General features: G+C 40.2%; 1 protein-coding gene across 6 annotated transcripts in view; it reads right to left on the bottom strand.

The window, feature by feature from the left end:
* Nucleotides 1-12,104, bottom strand: part of LOC136884642 (thiamine pyrophosphokinase 1) — a 204,064-nt gene extending 191,960 nt beyond the window's left edge. For 2 of the 6 annotated variants that reach the window (XM_067156872.2, XM_067156894.2), the window contains exons 1-2: nucleotides 11,825-12,036; nucleotides 11,582-11,651 (exon numbers count right to left, since the gene is read on the bottom strand). The gene's annotated coding sequence lies outside the window, so the exon portion shown is untranslated. The other 4 variants (XM_067156922.2, XM_067156879.2, XM_067156887.2 and 1 more) reach the window with 4 other exon arrangements.
* Nucleotides 12,105-13,399: the final 1,295 nt, after the last annotated feature.

The raw sequence follows: 13,399 nt of genomic DNA, 5'->3' as shown, positions 1-13,399 counted from the left end.
TAGCAGGTGATTTCAATTTACCAAATGTCAATTGGGAAGGTAATGCGAATGACAGAAAGCATTACCAACAAATTATAAATGAGTTAATTTGGAAAAGGCAGCTCAATCAGGAATTGATGGAACCAACTAGAGGGGCAGAATATTCTAAGACATGGTGCAGGTAAGACTAGATGAACTCTATAATGAAAGTGAAGTGATAGGTTGTATACACGACCATGAAGCTGTTCTAGATATGGTAAAAAAAAATTGTAATAGGAAGGAAGGTTGTAAAAAAAGGACTATTAAGCAGTACTATATTACTGAAAAGACAGACACTAGGGAGCTTTTAAAATATAATTATGATCGGTGGAAAATGGTACATAATAATGTAAACAATCAGTGGGTTGGGTTTAAAGCTATAGTTGAGGAATATTAAAAGAGGTATGCACCATTGAAGGTTGTAGAGAATGGTACAGACCTGCTGTATTTTAGCAGAGAAGTAGAGAGACTAAGAGGGAGATGCAGGTTGGCAGAAATAGCTAGAAATGGTTGTGAAAGAAAGGAATAATTGAAGGAACTTACTAGGAAATTGAATCTAGTGAAGAAGTCAGCTAAGGATAGCATTATGGCAAGCATAATTGACAGTCGTGCAAATTATAGTGAAGAGTGTTCCGAGAAATTCATTCCACGAATTACAGATGAACAAGGTGAGTGTATCTGTGAGAATTTACAGAAGACAGAAGTATTCAGTCAGCAGTATGTAAAGATACTTGGTTACAAGGATAATGTCCAGGGAGATACAAATGTTGAAAGCTACAACAGCAGCTGGGATTGATAAGATTTCTGGGGAAATACTAAAGGAAAGGGTTGGGATATAGTACCATATGTGAAGTACTTATTTGATTACTGTTTTCATGAAGGAGCTATACCAAATGAATAGAAAGTTCCTACAGTAGTCCCTGTGTACAAAGAAAAGGGTGATCAACATAACACCGATAAATACAGGGCAGTCAGCTTGACGTGTTGCATATAAGCTTCGGGAAAGCATTCTTTCATGATTATAATAGGTGTCTGCAAAATTATGAACAGGTTTGAAAGAGGGCTGTTTCGGTTTAGGGAAGGTTATTCCAGTGAGGATCAACTTGTCGGATTCAACCAAGATATAGCAGATTATTTTGAATCAGGAGGACAATCTCTCTCAGATATTCCCGCTATTGAACCCTGAATAGTCTACTGACTAACCCGAATCTCCAAACTGAATTTTGTGTATTTCTCTTCTACTATTTCTCCTTTCCTTCCTAGGGGTGTATAGTCGAGTGACGTAGTAACTGACTTTCACCAAGATGGCTGTTGTTTGAATCCTGGTCAATACATGTGGAACTTTTAAGTGAAAAGTCACGTCCATGTTGGATTTCACATAAAGCTGAAGGTCGGTACGTTCTTTCCAATATTTATATAACAGGCAGTAAAATAAATTAAAGAGTTAGACTAACTGCAGCCCTACCTCACTTCTTCTTCACAACCCTAATTTTTTATCAAGACAGTCTTCAATTTTATAAAACTACAAGCTTGCAGGTATGGGAGAGTTTTTGAAAAGTAATTATGATCGCTGGAAAACTATAAATAAGAATGTAAATAGACTCTGGGATGGGTTTAGAGCAATTTTCAGGAATGTGAAAACAAGTTTGTATCTTTAAAGGTGGTAAAGAATGGCAAAGAGCCACTATACAAGGTTTCCATAAAAGAACTCTGGGGTTTTAAAAATTTATATCTTAAAAACTGTAGAAGATAGCAAAATGTAGTTAATTTCTCTGAAACGAGTAGCTCATCAAGTTTTAGTCATACCAATTGGGAATGTTTTCATCAACAGTTAGCAGCGCTGCGGAGCGTTGACCTTGAAACAACGTAGCGGTTGCCGCGCTATGACGACGCCGCAACAAAAGGCTCAATGTGTTATTTGGCTAATAGAAACTCATTCTGTTGTCACGGTACAAAGAAACTTTTGACGTAATTATGGTGTTGACCTGCCTATGGATAAAATCATTCGCCAATGGTTAAGTGCTTTCAAACAAACAGGACGTGTTTTAAAACAAAAGTTGCCAGGTAGGCTGCGTGTCACAAGAGAATGTGGACAGAATCCAAGCTTCATGCCTTCGAAGCCTTAAGAAATCATTGACAAGATACAGTCTGGAGTTGGGGTTACCAAGATCAACAGTTCATAAGGTAGTTCATAAAAGACTTTGTTTAACTGCTTACAAACTTCAACTATTACACCACATTAAACCGACAGACAAGATTAAGAGATTTGATTTTTCTGTTTCTATGCTAAACGAAATCGATGAAAATAACTTTTTCCTCAGTTAGATGACATTGAGGCGGAGAAGGGTTTAGTCAACTTCCAACAAGATGGGGCACCGCCACACTTCAGTTTGCGTGTGCGTGAGGCGCTTGACGCTCGACTCGGCAACAGATGGATTGGAAGGCAAGGACCTATTCCATGGCCTCCAAGGAGCACTGATATGACTCCGTTGGACTTTTCTTCTGGGGGCATATCAAAAATCTTGTGTATGCGGAGAAAATTCGTGATGTTGGCCATCTCAGGGAATGAATAATCAATTGTGTGGCAACCGTCCCCCCAGACATGCTGGCCAGGACATGGGAAGACAGTTACGATGTGTGCAGTGCCACTAAAGGGGCTCATATTGAACTTATTAAATTGTTAAAAAAACTTGAAAATGCAACCTTTCCAACCATGTATTAAACATTAATATACGCTTTTTACTTCATTACAATATTTTGCCTCAAAACCCCAGAGTTCTTTTATGGAAACCCTGTATTTCAACAGAGAAGTAAAGAGATTAACAAGGAGATGCAGATTGGAAAGAAATAGAGTTAGAAATGGCTGTGGAAGTAAGGAGAAATTGAAGAAACTTGCTAGGAAATTGAATCTAGCAAAGAAGGCAGCTAAGGATAACATGATGGCAAGCATAATTGGCAGTCATACAAATTTTAGTGAAAAATGGATGGGTATGTATACGTACTTTAAGGTAGAAACAGGTTCCAAGAAAGACATTCCAGGAATCATTAATGAACAAGGGGAGTGTGTAGAAGTATTCAGTCAGCAGTATGTAAAGATTGTTGGTTACAAGGATAATGTCCAGATAGAGGAGGTGACTAATGCTAAAGAAGTATTAAAATTTACTTATAATAACAATGACATTTACAATAAGATACAAAAGTTGAAAACTAGAAAAGCTGCTGGAATTGATAAGGTTTCTGGGGATATACTAAAGACAATGGGTTGGGATATAGTACCACACTTGAAGTACTTATTTGATTATTGTTTGCATGAAGGAGCTATACCAAATGAATGGAGGGTTGTTATAGTAGCCCCCATGTACAAAGGAAAGAGTGGTAGATATGAAGCCGAAAAGTACAGGCCAGTCAGTCAGGTTGACATGCATTACATATAAGCTTTGGGAAAGCATTCTTTCTGATCATGTTAAACATGTTTGCGAAATTAATAACTGTTTTGATAGAAGGCAGTTCGGGTTTAGGAAAGGTTATTCCACTGAAACTCAACTTGTAGGATTCCAGCATGATATAGCAGATATCTTGGATTCAGAAGGTCAAATCGACTGTATTGTGATTGACCTATCTAAAGCATTTGATAGGGTGGATCATGGGAGACTACTGGCAAAAATGAGTGCAATTGGACTAGACAACAGTGTGACTGAATGGGTAGCTATATTTCTAGAAAATAGATCTCAGAGAATTAGAGTACGTGAAAATTTATCTGACCCTGTAATAATTAAGAGGGGAATTTCTCAAGGCAGTATTATTGGACTTTAATGTTTTCTAATATATATAAATTATATGAGTAAGGAAGTGGAATCAGAGATAAGGCTTTTTGCAGATGTTGTTATTCTGTATAGAATAATAAATAAGTTACAAGACTGTAAGCAACTGCAAAATGACCTCAATAATGTTGTGAGATGGACAGCAGGCAATGGTATGGTTAAACGGGGTTAAAAGTCAAGTTGTAGGTTCCACAAATAGGAAAAGTCCTCTCAGGTTTAATTACTGCATGATGGGGTGAAAGTTCCTTATGGGGATCAGTATAAGCACGTAGGTGTTAAAATATGGAAATATCTTAATTGGGGTAATCACATAAATGGGATTGTAAATAAAGGGCACAGATCTCTGCACATGGTTATGCGGGTGTTTAGGGGTTGTAGTAAGGATGTAAAGGAGAGGGCATACAAGTCTCTGGTAAGACCCCAAATAGACTATGGTTCCAGTGTAGGGGACCCTCACCAGGATTACTTGATTCAAGAACTGGAAAACAAACCAAAGAAAAGAAGCTTGATTTGTTCTGGGCGATTTCCGACAAGAGTAGCGTTACAAGAATGCTGCAAAGTTTGGGCTGGGAGGACTGGGAGAACGAAAACTAGCAGTTTGACTAAGTGGTATGTGATAAAGATGTTGAATTCCAAAGGGAACACAAAATATTTGTACCGAATGAGTAAATCTATAATACCAATATACAGTAGTTGGTCCATTATTGGACATTATAAATTTTCCAGCTAACTCATTTCTGGTTGCCAGCGTTTTGCCCCAGTGTGCTAAGTTGGGCTCATCAGTTGGTAAATAGCACACCTACCAAGACGCATGGCTAACGCATACAGTGGAAGGCCACTGCGTAGGCTACTTGAAGCCACCGGCAGTGCCAATACACTATGAGAGACTTTGTCTCATTTTCAAAAAATGATGCCTGCCTGGCCATCAGATGATAAAGATGTTGATTCCGAAAGGGAACCTGAAATATTTGTTCCAAATGAGTAAATTTATAATACCAATATAGTTGGTCAGTTATTGGACATTATAAATTTTCCAGCTAACTCATTCCTATTGAACAGTCATATTGCCATCACCAAGGTCAAATTCACATTAAACAAAACAGTTCCACCGACTATAATGCCTGATGTTGGCTCCGAGTGGTTTTCTACAATAAGATTTTTCTGCCACGCTCTGCAGTATGTCACCAGACATGATCACGATGATCACAGAAACCCAAGGCAAAAAAAACATGATTCATGACCTCATACAGCTCCCACAGACTGGAATGGAATTGAACCGAACAGAATTTGTTTAAATGGGAGATAGAGATGGCGATTGTCACGAGTCGAATCAAATTAACTGAACGGAACAGGATTCTCCTCCAAGAATATTTTTCGACTAGCGGAAGAGAATCAAACTGAATTATCAAGATTCGTGCAACTTTGTAGACGGTCGGGTCGAGATCTTTCGGATGACCATTTGGCAGCAAATGCATATCAGCTTCAACTGGAAAGTAGGTTGTTTCTTGGATACGGTTGGGAACATTTTGTTTTGTGATACTAAACACTGCATCATATCTGGCGCAATCACATCTACTCCAGTTCATTGGCTTCCACTGCTAACTGGTATAATGCCACCTGATCTACGCCGATCTAATGCCCTTATGAAGGAATTCCACAAGATCTCAAGAAATCCTAGCCTACCCGTGAAGAGTGACCTGCCACTTCTGAATCTTAATAGACTAAAATCACGCCATCCAACTCTGCGTGATGCTGCTAACATGGATGCTAAGGATTTTAAATCTCTTGATGAGTAGAAAAGTAGATGGGAAGCAGCAACGGATGTGCGTCTTCATACGTTCTTCTCAGGTCCCAGACTTCCATGTGGATCCCACCTACCACACAAGACCTGGACTGCCCTGAATAGAATCAGAACAGAACAGAGCCGCTCTCCATAAGTGGAAAAAGCTACCTAATCCAGACTGTGACTGTGGAGCTCCACACCAGACTATTCGTCATATCGTCAGGGAATGTAAGATTCGAGCCTATCACGGTGATGAAGATGACTCCTGCTGCTAACTCCAGATGCTGCATGCCGGATTGAAGAACTAGATATTCAATTGTGAAGCACAAATTACTTTGTTTCCCAGCTATAAATATGTATATATATTACTGATTATGTCTGTATAAGCCATACGCTAAATAATAATAAAAATAATAATCCTGGAAAACTAATCAGTTTAGTTCAAAAATATAATTTCCTCTACTACAAGACCCACGAGCATCACTACAACAATGTAAAAAATAATGCCTGGGAAGAAATAAGCAAGGTACCAAACTTATTAGAATATTCATTTTTGTGGTAGGTTACTGTGGCCTGTATACGATTTATTAAATTTTTTTTGCTCACTTCATCACAAAATCATGTTATGCTGGAGTCCACATATAATATATCAGTACGATAACTGACATCACATCTCACATGGGATGTATCTTTAAGTGTTTATTATGTTTGTGGGTTACTGTAGTCACGTCCTTGTTCGTGAACCATGGGCAACGTCTGAGTGGCCTAGTAAGTGGTCCTGAGAATCGGGATACCAGTTGCTATGGAATGGGAGTGGGCATCTCGGACATATTCTGAGTCCTGGCCCTCCTTGTGCTCAGGCGGCTAGGACTATACAATTCACCGGTGGTCCATAACCCGTTAGAGGAGAGGTCCTCACTTGGACTATCTGCAAGTAGGGCAGCATCCTGCTTCATGAATTTACCGAGCTCAGAACACTTTAAGCAAGCCTCGGACCTATGGGAGTAATGGAGTCCCACTCCCATTTGACAGGCGAGGGACTCCTTGGAAACAACTTGGCGAACGAAATGGAATTCGATGGGGAGCTATCAATATTAATGGGGCTTATGGAAGAAAGAAAGTAGAACTGGTTGAGTCAGCAAAGAGGATGCATCGGGATGTGCTAGGAGTAAGTGATATTCGGGTAAGGGGAGATAATGAGGAAGAGATAGGAGATTATAAAGTGTACTTGACGGGTATTAGAAAGGGAAGGGCAGAGTCTGGGGTAGGGCTCTTTATCAGGAATACAATTGCACGCAACATAGTTTCTGTTAGGCACGTAAATGAGCGAATGATGTGGGTAGATTTGTCAGTGGGAGGAATTAGGACAGGAATTGTGTCCGTGTATTCACCATGTGAGGGTGCAGATGAGGATGAAGTTGACAAGTTTTATGAAGCATTGAATGACATCGTGGTCAGGGTCAACAGCAAGGATAGAATAGTGCTAATGGGCGATTTCAATGCGAGAGTTGGGAATAGAACTGAAGGATACGAAAGGGTGGTTGGTAAATGTGGGGAAGATATGGAAGCTAATGGGAATGGGAAGCATTTGCTGGACTTCTGTGCTAGTATGGGTTTAGCTGTTACGAATACATTCTTCAAGCATAAGGCTATTCACCGCTACACATGGGAGGCTAGGGGTACAAGATCCATAATAGACTATATCTTAACAGACTTTGAATTCAGGAAATCTGTTAGGAATGTACGAGTTTTTCGCGGATTTTTTGATGATACAGACCACTATCTGATCTGTAGTGAACTATCTCTAGGCCTAGGGTAGAGAAAGTGAAATCTGTCTGCAAACAAATAAGGGTAGAAAGTCTCCAGGACGAGGACATTAGACAGAAGTACATGGATATGATTAGTGAGATGTTTCAAACAGTAGACAGTAAGCAGGTTCAGGATATAGAAAGTGAATGGGTGGCATACAGGGATGCTGTAATAGAAACAGCAAGGGAATGCCTAGGAACAACTGTGTGTAAAGATGGGAAAAGGCGAACATCTTGGTGGAATGATGAAGTGAGAGCAGCCTGTAAACGTAAAAAGAAGGCTTATCAGAAATGGCTCCAAACAAGGACCGAGGCAGACAGGGATTGGTACGTAGATGAAAGAAACAGAGCGAAACAAATAGTTGTTGAATCCAAAAAGAAGTCATGGGAAGATTTTGGTAATAACCTGGAAAGGCTAGGTCAAGCAGCAGGGAAACCTTTCTGAACAGTAATAAAGAATCTTAGGAAGGGAGGGAAAAAGGAAATGAACAGTGTTTTGAGTAATTCAGGTGAACTCATAATAGATCCCAGGGAATCACTGGAGAGGTGGAGGGAATATTTTGAACATCTTCTCAATGTAAAAGGAAATCATCATGGTGGTGTGGCGAACAGCCAAGCTCATGGGGAGGAGGAAAAGGATGTTGGTGAAATTATGCTTGAGGAAGTGGAAAGGATAGTAAATAAACTCCATTGTCATAAGGCAGCAGGAATAGATGAAATTAGACCTGAAATGGTGAAGTATAGTGGGAAGGCAGGGAGGAAATGGCTACATAGAGTAGTGAAATTAGCGTGGAGTGTTGGTAAGGTACCTTCAGATTGGACAAAAGCAGTAATTGCACCTATCTATAAGCAAGGGAACAGGAAGGATTGCAACAACTATCGAAGTATCTCATTGATTAGTATACCAGGCAAAGTATTCACTGGCATCCTGGAAGGGAGGGTGCGATCAGTCGTTGAGAGAAAGTTGGATGAAAACCAGTGTGGTTTCAGACCACAGAGAGGCTGTCAGGATCAGATTTTCAGTATGCGCCAGGTAATTGAAAAATGCTACGAGAAGAATAGGCAGTTGTGTTTATGTTTCGTAGATGTAGAGAAAGCATATGACAGGGTACCGAGGGAAAAGATGTTCGTCATACTGGGGGACTATGGAATTAAAGGTAGTTTATTAGAATCAGTCAAAGGCATTTATGTTGACAATTGGGCTTCAGTGAGAATTGATGGTAGAATGAGTTCTTGGTTCAGGGTACTTACAGGAGTTAGACAAGGCTGTAATCTTTCACCTTTGCTGTTCGTAGTTTACATGGATCATCTGCTGAAAGGTATAAAATGGCAGGGAGGGATTCAGTTAGGTGGAAATGTAGTAAGCAGTTTGGCCTATGCTGACGACTTGGTCTTAATGGCAGACTGTGCCGAAAGTCTGCAGTCTAATATCTTGGAACTTGAAAATAGGTGCAATGAGTATGGTATGAAAATTAGCCTCTCGAAGACTAAATCGATGTCAGTACGTAAGAAATTCAACAGAATTGAATGTCAGATTGGTGATACAAAGCTAGAACAGGTCGATAATTTCAAGTATTTAGGTTGTGTGTTCTCCCAGGATGGTAATATAGTAGGTGAGATTGAATCAAGGTGTAGTAAAGCTAATGCAGTGAGCTCGCAGTTGCGATCAGCAGTATTCTGTAAGAAGGAAGTCAGCTCCCAGACGAAACTATCTTTACATCGGTCTGTTTTCAGACCGACTTTGCTTTACGGGAGCGAAAGCTGGGTGGACTCAGGATATCTTATTTATAAGTTAAAAGTAACAGACATGAAAGTAGCGAGAATTATTGCTGGTACAAACAGGTGGGAACAATGACAGGAGGGTACTCGGAATGAGGAGATAAAGGCTAATTTATGAATGAACTCGATGGATGAAGCTGTACGCATAAACCGGCTTCGGTGGTGGGGTCATGTGAGGCGAATGGAGGAGGATAGATTACCTAGGAGAATAATGGACTCTGTTATGGACGATAAGAGAAGTAGAGGGAGACCAAGACGACGATGGTTAGACTCGGTTTCTAATGATTTAAAGATAAGAGGTATAGAACTAAATGAGGCCACAACACTAGTTGCAAATCGAGGATTGTGGCGACGTTTAGTAAATTCTCAGAGGCTTGCAGACTGAACGCTGAAAGGCATAACAGTCTATAATGATAATGTATGTATGTATGTATGTATGTATGTATGTATATATTTACATTGAATGGTTTCGTAAGTTGAATTTCCTAGGTTTTAAAATTGTCGTCTGTCTTCCTAAAAAATTCTAGGCTATTGTATATGAAATTGCTCTGCTGTGGACAATAAATACACTTCACGATCTTCAATTAATGTTACAGAGAGTCGCGTAGGTGTGAGTTTTCATTCGGGAGATAGTGGGTTCGAAACCCAGTCGGCAGCCCTGAAGATGGTCTTCCGTGGTTTCCCCACATCAGGCAAATGCTGCGTCTGTACCTTAATTAAGGCCACTCTCCTAGTCCTTTCCTACCCCATCGTCGCCATAAGACCTATCTGTGTCGGTGCGACGTAAAGCAAATTGTGAAAAATTAAAAATTTTGTTTCCCCCCCATCATTCAAAAATTTGCAGTCTTGAGATCCAGACACTAAAGGCTCGCTCCCACCTCGATTAATGATTTCATCCCGCCACAGGATGAAATCTACTGCATTGATGTAGTTTTTTAAAATGATCACGGACTTGTATTGCATCTGAGGTAGCATTTCCTCCTGTAAAATTGAACTTTTCTGTTAAATTCTACTGTTTGAAATACTGGTAGTTGTTGAAATTGCAATACAGTAACTCTGAAGTAGGCCTACCATTGAGACTTAGCTTCATCGCCCAATAAACGTTCAAATAAGTTTGAAAATTCGCCGTTTGGCTCTCTTGTTAATTTCATGCAGCCAGAAACTTCTCTGATCTCTTGTAATTTTCTGCCTCCTCACACTTTCTATCAGACTGTCCAATGCAAGCTTGTTACAGTTTTCCGTAGAATCCTGTTCCGCTAGATGTGAGCGGTAGAATGGAAATTTTGGCTGTTCGGTTCAATTCGATTCCACTAGGTGGGAGCGAGCCCTTAGTGTCTGGATCTCAAGACTGCAAATTTTTGAATGATGGGGGGAAAATGTCCATTCAGCATTCCATGTTGTACAATATCGGCATGAAGAAGGTCCTTGGTGACATGTTTAGTGTTTATCCAACATATTCAGTCAAAATCTCGGCAATAGATTGCTCAGAATTCTAATGTCCAATTTCTTAGTAGGGTTACAATTTCCATTTTGAGTGCTGTAGTGTATTGTATCTCACTTCAGTGGTTAAACTTCATAACTGCAAACTTCTGTTTAGACAGATTTAAGAGACCATAAAGGCAGCATTTATTAAGGAGAAAACAAGAATATTTGCTCTTCATAAGGTAATGTCTGTTATTTTACTAAGTCTTGGTAGTAAATGTGGCAGTCAGCTCTGTAAACTGAGAATCTGTACGAGTTATGGTGACAGCAAATGAAAACGTTTTACAGGGGCATATTTTGTATTAGATAAGATTATATGCATGGGTTAAAGTATCTTGCAAACATCAATTCTGTTACAACTACCGGTATGTTAGAGATCAGTAATGCAGCATGCCTTGACCCTGAGAAAGCAAAAGAGAAAAAGTGAACATTCTCATAGCTACTGGTGTTCTGAATCTTCCGATACTATTGAATACAGAATAAGATCTGATCAAATTTAGAAGTATCACTCAGTTATTCAAGCAATATTATGTTCTGGCTTGGACTTTTGAAGAAAAATTAAAGATTATACTGTATCTTACCAAGTGCAGGCATCGTTTTAAAATAAATATTTCGTGATTTCCATGAAATTAACAAGCCAACACAATTACACACCAAAAGCAGAAAGGTTTTCATTATCAATGTTAAATAATTACCTCAACACATGCATAAGTTTGTTGCGGAAAAAATTGCGAAGATGCACGACACACAATGCAGGGAAATGGTAAGGAAATCTCAATTCATAAGCCACGACGGAAAAAAGTGTTCGGCACAACTTTACCAACTAACTGATTATTAGGGCTTAAAGTATTAATAAGTGATTTGGCATCTTATCGGGAAGAGTTGCCTACCTAAATAGTGCATGTAGAGAACTCCTTTGGTAAACGAATATCGAACACGATTGACCTTCAAAGTACGCACCTGTAAAATATCAAATATATCAAAACTTGATTTTTTTTTTTTTGGTTGTGGACAAAAATTCAATAATGAAGACCACAATTACTCAGACCAACAGCGACATGTAACATGTCTAAACTAAATCATAATAAGTGTGTTTACGAATTTACGGTATGACATGATATCAGAAAAACTACCAGATCATTATAACACTGCCAACCACTTCAAGGAAAAATAGAACAGTGATTCCCGCATAATCAGTAGACAATGTATTCTGTGAAGGTTGTGATTAAGTTCCAATAAAAACAGTTTTATTTCTCGAACACGATGTCATTTTTAGAATCAAGCATATCAGAGTAACCATCGCAGAGCCGCTGCTCGATTTTGGCTCGATTAACGTACGCAAAACACAAACCTAGTCAGAAAACAGGATTGCCAATTCAATATGTTACATTTACTGGGATCGTCCTGTGCGTTGCGATAACCTTAAAGTAAGATCAAATCATCAAGCAAACCCATAGTAGGTAGTGGGAGGCGTGGGGAGTTTATGACTAAGATAGGACCTTCGAGCATAGAAATAGATAGAGAGGGCGCTCCGTATTAGTGATGGGTCGTTCATGAACGAACTGACTCTTTTGAACGACTCATTGGAGAGATGAGAGTCGACTCTTGTAAGAGCTAGCTCCCTCCTTGTTCCTTGAGAGCTAGTCGTTCAATTACGAGTCGACTCTTGTATGAGCTAGCTCCCTCCTTGCTCCCTGAGAGCTTTTTTTTTTTTTTTTTTTTTTCGGGGGAGGGGCCCGAAGCCCGCTCCCCCCGCGTGACCAACGACTCAATCTACATGGCCTCCGACATGCTATTATTTCTAAGAAGAAGAAAGAGATAGCAGGGAGGAGTGGGAAGTGATACAAGGAGTATATGCCGGTTTCCGAGTCAGACTCGCTACCACGGCAAGAGTTTGTGTTAGGTATATGGTGTTGAAGTATGGTATTGAAGGGTCAGGGAAAAACCACATAGGCAGAAAGAAGAAAGAGCCTACATGTAAAACCTGACATCTTTTGATAGCACATGCAAGGATGTGGGCTGGAAAAAGACCAGAGGTTGTGTTAGTTAGGAACAGGTAACATGCACAAAACATAAACCAATTCCTCGCCATTCCATCGCCTGGGGATCAGTCCGTCTGGGCACTGCTGGGACTAGCGCGGTCCTTGCCGGCTGCGGAGCCATGCGTCAAGTACCACTATTCTCCGGACCACCTTTTGAGCAGACTAAAGCGGAAGTGAGTGTATAGACCAGGGGATGGCGCGGGCGACAGGGGCAGCGCCTTCGGTGTTGTCACACGGTAGGTGAGGGGGCAAGAGGGGTCTACTCAGAGCGAGTTTTGGCAATTGTGCAGTCAATGCGGAGCTGCCATACTTACTCACTCAGCGGATGTCCTGAACACGTGTGCTTCGCTTGTACAAAAACAGTGCATGTGCGTATTGTGTGCTAATTCATAATTCTTGTAGTCTCTTGTACGTTTGTAGGTTTCTTCTTACTCGTTATTGGATATTATTGTGCGATGGATCCGAACAAAAATTCACCAGACTGTTATCAGTTGAAGAAGAAACGCAAGGTTTTTACTTCCGGCGAGAGAAATATGATTCTGTCTGTTTATAAGCATTTCCGAGCGAATAGTATTGACGGCGGGATTAGTTTACCTCGTGTGCTGACCCCGGTTCTGATTCTGACTTGGGTGTGCAGCCACTCGATAGTGACACAGATTAATTACT

The sequence above is a fragment of the Anabrus simplex genome, chromosome 1, assembly GCF_040414725.1.
Source record: "Anabrus simplex isolate iqAnaSimp1 chromosome 1, ASM4041472v1, whole genome shotgun sequence".
In the NCBI taxonomy this organism is placed as follows: domain Eukaryota; kingdom Metazoa; phylum Arthropoda; class Insecta; order Orthoptera; family Tettigoniidae; genus Anabrus; species Anabrus simplex.
The sequence above is the reverse complement of the archived record's forward strand: the minus strand, read 5'-3'. Positions and strand labels throughout refer to the sequence as shown.